Source organism: Muscardinus avellanarius, assembly GCF_963383645.1.
Source record: "Muscardinus avellanarius genome assembly, chromosome: 17".
NCBI classification, from domain to species: domain Eukaryota; kingdom Metazoa; phylum Chordata; class Mammalia; order Rodentia; family Gliridae; genus Muscardinus; species Muscardinus avellanarius.
Window position 1 is genome coordinate 21,342,241 of NC_137803.1, and position 8,639 is coordinate 21,350,879.

Genomic DNA, 8,639 nt, shown 5'->3' on the forward strand with positions numbered 1-8,639 from the left:
AAGACAAGTGGTGAGCTGAGAGAAAATATTTGCAAGGCATTTTTGACAAAGGACTTGTATCTAAAATATATAGATTTCAAAACTGAGCATTTTAATAAAGAGTCTAATTAGAAAATAGGCCCAGCCAGGTGTGGTGGCACACACCCATAATCCCAGTACATGGGAGGCTGAGACAGAATCATAGGTTCAAGGCCAGTGTCAGCAACTTGGTAAGTCCTTGTTTCAAAACAAAAAATAAAATAGGTATAGCTGGAGGTATAGCTCAGAGGTAGAACTCCCCTGGGTTCAATCCTAGAAAGAGAGGGAGAGAAAGAGAAAGAGGAAGGAAGGAACAAACAAACAAATGAAAGAAAGATCTGAGTTATAACAATCAGAGTGACTTAGCTCTGCTTCAGGATCTCACCCTCCAGCAGCCTGGCATGTTTTCATAAAACAGTCAAAGGAACAGAGGAGGTGGAAATGTGCTTTTTCATGTATGGTACTCCACTGGTAAATGGAGCATGGCCATATTCATTACCAATAAGCAGAAAAATCGAGTTCACATTTTTAGTAAAATTAAAGTCTGATGGTAGAAGGGTGTGTATACAGAGAGAAGTGAAGATTAAGAGCATTAATGCAGTTAATCTACCAATTTCACCCTCTGGCCAAAATCAAATTCCTTCAATATGCAAAAGATCGTAGATCCCCAAGCCCTCAGCAGTCTCAGACATTCACAATTATTAGTCTGTGATTTTGTGATGTGCAGTTCCTCTTTGACCCATACCCCTATGAATGGAAAAAAGAAGTTATCTGCCCCCACCTCACTATACAGATCCAATCTACAGGGGTAAAGAACAGGAGAACCCCCAGCACACTGGCAGTGGGAATGAATGCGAAGCATCCAGCCCCTGACGCATAGTAATTCTGATGACCTATCGGGCTCACCATTCAGGGGAAGTGTTCACTCATTGACTAGACTCCGGTTCTGCTCTTTGGGAATCGCTCTGATTCACAGTTCTCCACAGCCTTTGGGTACACTGTGGGATGTCCTTTTTTTCTTCACCTTCCTTTATTATTCTTTTTCTTCTTTCTTTTTTTTTTCTTTTTTGGTGTTGAAAATTGAACCCAAGGGCAGTCTACCTCTGAGCTACACCCCCAACCCTATTGTATTTTTTACTTTGAAACACAGTTTCGCTTGATTGCTGAAAATCTTGGCTGAGTGACTGAGGCTGGCTGCGAACCTGAAATCCTCCTATCTCAGCCTCCAAAGATTATAGGTGTGTGCCACCATGCCCACCTCTCCTTTATTTTTTCTGAAGAAGCAAAGAAGTGCTGCTATCAGCTGAATAACTTACTTGGGCTATTTTCTGGCCAGCGAAAGCTAGCAACCCAAAAACATGTTTATAGTTTGTTTTCATCCAGGGACTGGATGAAACGCTTTCAAACTCTTGAGCTCTCTGTGTCAGATGATGGTCCACTGCACACCCAAAGCCACACCTACACTTGACACCCACACTCCTCTCTATAGACTTTGGCTGCTATTTTTGGTACAGGCTTCTGTAGATCCACACCGTTAGGCTTGGTCCACTAGAGAGGATCCTCTTGGCACCACCCTAACACTCTCAGAGGGCTTAACAGAGTATCTGATAGTCACAGCCTCCATTTGATGATTCATCTGTGGCTGTGAATTTGAGACTTTTGCGAGATGGAAAAGCCAGAGAAAAGACACAGTTTTACTTTTTTCTTTTTTTTTATGGTATGAGATTGAAACCAAGGGTTTTCTACCTCTGAGCTATACCCCAGATCTATTTTATTTTATTTTATTTTATTTTATTTCTTTGAAGCAGAGTCTCACTAAATTGCTGAGGCTGTCCTTGAACCTGTGATCCTCTCGACTCGGCCTCCCAGTTACTGGGATGATAGATGTGTACCTCCTCTCTGGGCTCAGTTTCACCTTTTTGATCCCCTCATGGTACCTTTAGCTTTTGCTTGCAAACTGGCAGAATTTTTTTTTCTTTGATTGGCTTTGGGGGGGTTGCTTGTTTGTTTGACTCTTTGTTTTTTGGAAATGCTCAACTTTCTTTAGTACTTCAATCCTCTGCAGTTAAATGCCACTAGGTGGCGCTTTCTACATTTCGCCTGGAGATAGCCTAGGCCAAAGCCTAGTGTTTCTTAGGTACATTTTCTGTTTACTGAGTAACCATAGGCAGATGACTAACCGAATGTTTCATAACCGCTTTCTAAAGGGGTTTCCTCGTCATTATTCCTTTACTAACAGTTTTCTCAACCACTACGCAAGCCCCCCAAAGTCTAAATACCACATATTTTGTGTTTTTCTTGTGTAGCCCTGCGCTTCTAAGGTACCAACATTTGTAGCAGTTATCTTTTATTGATATAATCCCACAAAATAACCGCAATTTTTTGTGTGACTCAGAAAGAGTATTTGTTTCATTAGAAAATGATCACTCCAATGCACTTAGTATTGATGTTAACTGTCATTCTTTTCCCCCACTGTTAATAGTTTTGTACATAAAATTAATAGATTTCATAATTGTCAATTCAATATTTTTCTTTGCAATAATAATCATAAATATATATATATACTTTGATGAACTCACAACAGAAATCTTATGAGACTTTATCAAGTAACATTTAGAATCCTTAATTATGCTTAGAAATGAATATCTAGATGTTAATAAATCTAAATCTGAGCCGGGCATGGTGGCGCGCGCTTGTCATCCCAGCATTCAGGAGGCTGAGACCAGAGGATGACGGCTCGTGGACAGCCTCAGCTACTTAGTGAAGTCCTCCACAACTCAGTGAGACCTGTTTCAAAATAAAGAATAAAAAATAGGGCAGTGGATGTAGCTCAGAAGTCGAATGGCCCTGGGTTCTATCCCTGACACCACCCCCCCCCACACACACACAAATCTAAATCTGTTACCTTGTTTTTAAGATTGAACTCGTTAATAGGTAGGATGGCAACTTACACAATCAAATTATTTCATTTACAGTTTCATGAGATATAACAAATGATGCAGAATAATTCAGCCATCCATCTAATACCAAACAAGTTAGTTTGGCTGAACACCAGGGCTAAAGCTACACATCTTAGTCAACTTGTGCAGGTTCTGGGAGTGTGTGCTTGCAAATTCTTTTCACCGGTAGTGTGTCACATCAAAAAAGCAAAGACATGAAACTAGAACACAGTCTGATTAAGCCTAAAGATGAAGTATTCTACTTTTAACACCTCAATTTTTTTCTATCTCACATTTCTGTAATTCCAGTGCCTTGTGAGTCTGATACAGGAGAATTGCAACTTCAAGGCCAGCCTGGGAACTAAGAAAAACCCTGTCTCAAAATAAAAATTAAACAAGCCGGGCATGGTGGCGCATGCTTGTAATCCCGTGCTTGGAAGACTGAGACAGGAGGATCGCACAGGTTCCAAGCCAGCCTCAGCTACTTAGTGAGGCTCTCAGCAGCTTAGTGAGACCCTGCTTCCAAATAAAATATAAAATAGGTCTGGGAGTAAACCCTGGAGGTAGAAAGCCTCTGGGTTCCACCCCAGTACCACAATAAATAAATAAATAAATAAATAAATAAATAAATAAATAAATAAAAATTTAAAAGGCTGGAAGCCACGAGTGGGGGTATATGCCTGTGATCCCAGTAATTGGCTGACGCAGAATGATCACAGGTTCCAGGTCAGCCTCAGCAACTTAGTGAGGGCCTCAGCAATTCAGCAAGATTGTTTTTCAAAATGAAAAATAAATTAGGACTCGGGTAAAATTCAGAGGAAGAACTCTCCTGTATTTAAACATAAATACCACACGAAAGGGGGGGCTGGTAGAACACCCCAAATTCAAACGTTAGTACTGAAAAAAGAGACTCCATCTCAATTGATACATATCCACATAAGCTTGGTTTACACAAGTCAACTGCATGCTGAGTTTTATTACAAGCTTGTAATTTGAAATAAAATTTATTACTTTGAAACAAATAACTACTCTGTGTGTGCGTGTGTGTGTGTGTGTGTGTGTGTGTGTGTGTGTGTGTAACTGGAGATGAGCCCAGGGGCATTCTACCTCCAAGCTACATCCCCACCCCTATGTTATTTTTAGAGTCTTACTACTTGCTGAGACTGTCCTTGAACCTGTGATTCTCCTCTCTCAACATCCCAACAACTGGTATAAATAATTACTGACTAAATAACTTTATTTTGTGTGTGGGGGTTTGGGGATGGGACCCAGGGGCATTCAACCTCCAAGCTACAACCCCTGCCCTACTTTTATTCTTTATTTTGAAACTGGGTCTCAATGAGTTGCAGAGAGCCTCACTAAGTAGCTGAGGCTGTCCGCAAATCGCAATCCTCCTGTCTCAGCCTCCCAAATGCTGGTATTACAAGTGTGCGCCACCACACCTGGCTAAATAACTATTTTTTGAAATTCATAATTTTTTTTTTGATGGAGGAACCCAGGGTCTTTTCTACCTCTAGGCTATACTCCCAGACCTATTTTATATTTTATTTGGAAACAGGGTCTCACTAAGTTGCTGAGAGCCTCACTAATTAGCTGAGGCTAGCTTCAAACCTGTGTTATCCTTCTGTCTCAGCCTCCCAAGCACGGGGATTACAAGTATGCACCATCACACACAGCCATAAAAATTTTTTAAAAAAGAAAAAAATTCGGCCCAGGTTGCAGGACCCTGGCCCCGAGTAGAATCGCGTGGAGCACGCCAGACCCCTGGAGAAACCGGGCCTGGTCGCAAGGCCCTGGGCCCAGCCAGGATCGGAGCCTGCCGTGAGCCAAGGCTGGTGCTGGGGCCTCCAAGGCCAGGATCGGAGCCTGCCAATGGGTTAGGCTGGTGTTGGGGCCAGTGAGGCTGGGATTGGAGCCTGCCATGAGGCAAGGCTGGTGCTGGGGCCTCTGAGGCCGGGATCGGAGCCTGCCGAGGGGTTAGGCCGGTGCCAGGGGCAGCGAGGCTGGGATCAGAGCCTGCTGTGAGGCAAGGCCAGTTCTGGGGCCTCTGAGACCTGGATTGGAGCCTACCGAGGGGTAAGGCCGGTGCCGGGGCCAGTGAGGCCGGAAGCAGAGCCTACCGTAAGGCAGGGCCACTACTGAGGCCTCTGAGGCTGGGATCGGAACCTGCCAAGAGGGTAGACTGGTGCTGGGGCCAGCAAGGCCGGGATCGGAGCCTGCCATGAGGCAAGGCCGGTGCTGGGGCCTCCGAGGCCAGGATTGGAGCCTGCCAAGGGGTAGGCCGGTGCCGGGGCCAGTGGTTGGCATCGGAGCTTGCCTTGAGGCAAGACCGTTACTGAGGCCTCCGAGGCTGGGATCAGAGCCTGCCGAGGGGTTAGGCCGGTGCCGGGGCCAGCGAGTCCGGGAGCGGAGCCTGCCGTGAGGCAAGGCGGGTGCTGGGGCCTCCGAGGCCGGGAACAGAGCCTGCCAAGGGGTAAGGCTGGTGCCGGGGCCAGCAAGGCCGGGATTGGAGCCTACCATGAAGCATGGCCACTACTAAGGCCTCCGAGGCCGAGATCGAGAGCCTGTTGAGAGGGTAGGCTGGTGCTGGGGCCTCTGAGGCCGGGATCAGAGCCTGCCAAGGGGTTAGGCCAGTCCTGGGGCCAGAGAGTCCGGGAGCGGAGCCTGCTGTGAGACAAGGCAGGTGCTAGGGCCTCCGGGGCTGGGATCGGAGCCTGCCAAGGGGTAGGCTGGTGACGGGGCCAACGTCTGGCATTGGAGCCTGCCTTGAGGCAAGGCCACTACCGGGGCCTTCGAGGCCAGGATTGGAGCCTGCCGAGGGGTTAGGCTGGTGCCAGGGTCAGCGAGGCTGGGACGGAGCCTGCCTTGAGGCAAGGCAGGTGCTGGGGCAACCGAGGCCGGGATCAGAGCCAGCAGAGAGGTTAGGCTGGTGTCGGGGCCAGCGAGACCAGAATCAGGGCCTCCCATGAGGCAAGGCCACTGCTTGAGCCAGCAAGGTCTGGATCAGTCCACCGGGTAGCCAGGCCACTACTGGGGCCGTCAAGCATGGGATCGGTACTTGCAACGCGGCATGCACAGAGAAATATTGCAGAAAATAAAAATCAGATGCTTCCCCTAATCAGCAATAACTAGGAGGAAAGGGGTAACAGGAAGAGGTCGAGGTATAGAAAGGGCCCTATAGTGAAGCAATTAAGGTGACCAATCAGAGGGTATTGGATAGGGGAAGATGGAGCCTCGTTAATACTCAGGAGGTACATAAACAAATGTACCAAAGTTAATCACCAAACAAGCATGGGATCGAGGGAGGGGGAGGGAATGGGATGGGGACTGGATAAGGGCTAATTGGATGATGTGTGCTTGTATATCCTCTCAAGTCTTGTATTCCAATGTGATGTATGATTACAATGCACCAATAATAAAAAATAATAAAAATAAAATTCATAACCTCTTTACATATATATGAATACTTTGTATACATACACATATAGAGTGTGTGTGTGTGTATAAATAGAAACACATATTTGATAGGTTCCATGTACTAAGTAGATTGTTCACCTCCATTCTACTCTGCTTCTATTTGAAATTTTTAAAACCTTGGACTGATTACCTGATATTTCATTTCTGGACTTGCATAGTTACATAGTTGTTGCTTATAATTACTTATTAACATATCCCACTTATATTTATGTATGTTTTTTGTGTGTATGGTATTGGGGATTGAACTTAAGGGCATTCTGCCTCTGAGCTTTACCCCCAGTCCTTTTTATTTTTTTTTTATTTGAAACAGACTCTCACTAGGTTGCTGAGGCTGACCTTGAACCTGTGATCCTCCTGTCTCAGCCTCCCAAGTACTAGGATTACAGGCACGTGCTACCCATGCTCAGTGGGGTTTTTTTATTATTATTATTTTGAAATAGGGTCTTACTAAGTTATTGTACACTGGCCTTGAACCTGCATTCATCTTTTCTCAGCCTCCTAAATTCAGGACAGCATGTGCCACTGTGCCCAGCTATGCATTCTATATACAGACTTCACAGAAGTTTTATTTTCTTTAATATTGAAAATTATTCCAATTCAATGATACACTAGGAAGGACCTAACTTCTAAACATGATAAAAAGAAATCTAAAGCAACACATACAATAAGAACTGCAGATTTCCAAAGACAGAGTATCTTAAAATAGACCAACAGAAGTTACTTCTAAATCCATAGTTATAAAAACTCTTTGAGAAAGTAAAAAAGGATGGTCTGAGACACAGGAAAATAAGCCCTTCTCTGTCAAGATAAATATTGGTAAAATTTAAACAAAGATTGATTACATAAAAACACTAATATTACTATTAATATTATTAACACTATTGATAATAATTAATATTAATAATAATTAATAATATTAGCACTATTAATATTAGAATCAAAGTATTTCAATGTCTGTGTTGTTTGGAAAGCTAGCAAAGATATTTATAAACATACATTTTTTTCTCTGTGATACTGGGGATTAAACCCAGGAGTATTCTATCTCCAAGCTACACTTACAAGCCCTTTATTTATTTATATTTTGAAAAGGGTCTCACTAGGTTGCTGAGAGTCTCACCATGCTGCTGAGGCTGGCCTCAAACCTGCAATCCTCCTTTCTCAGCTTCCCAAGTACTGTGTGTGATTACAGGGGTGTGCTACCATGTCCAGTAACATTTGCCATTTTTATACGTTCAGACATGTTAAAATTTTAAGGATAATCAAAAGTACTTGTTGTAGAATGTTCACATTTCAAGTCATTAGAAAATGTGGAAAATTCAATTAAAAAAATACAAGGGGATAAAGGTGGGGAAGGGCGCATAGCATAGAAAAAGATTGCACAAAACAAAGCAGCAAAAATTAATCCAAATAAAGCCGGGCATGGTGGCGCACTCTTATAATCCCAGCATTTGGGAGGCTGAGACAGGAGGATCACTGTTTGTGGCCAGCCTCAGCTACTTAGGCCCTTTGCAACTCAGCGAGACCCTGTTTCAAAATAAGGAATAAACAATAGGTTCAATCCCCAGTACCACAAAAAATTAGTTAAAATCTAAATTGACTTTTCACAGGCACTGTGGTGGAACACATACTCAGCTCTCTTAACATGCAAGATTTTGGAGAAAACAGTCTGTTTTTAATCCATTGCGGGTTTGTCCTACACAGGGAAATCCCAGGCCTGACTCCTCTGGAGGCAGCACAGGAAAAGAAAACAAACTTGAACTGAAACAAGCAGGAAAGCCAGGAGCAGCGTGGTGAGCTTTCCCTGAAGACAAGTGGCCCAGCAGCCTAGGCCTGCAGAGCTCAAACCCAGCTGGCCTTCAGGCAGGACCCCTGAGGGGGAAAGTGGTGCCAGGAAGTTCAGACCCCTCACTCAGAAGCAGCAAACTTTGCAAACCATTTGCAGAAAGAAAGTATCCACTGCTGTGCACCCCCACCCCCGTGTCTTTCCACAGATTACAGGAGCCGCGTACTCAAGGAAACGGGCCAAAATGGCACCAAAGAGCCACAGATTCAGGCTTAAAAAGACTTAACATACTGAAGTTGGGGATACAAGAAACAAAATACAAATAAGAGTCTTGATTTTGTTTTGTGGTACTAGGGATTGAACCCAGGGGCTCTACCTCTGCGCTACACCCCCAGCTCTGTTTTATTTTATGTTAAATGCCG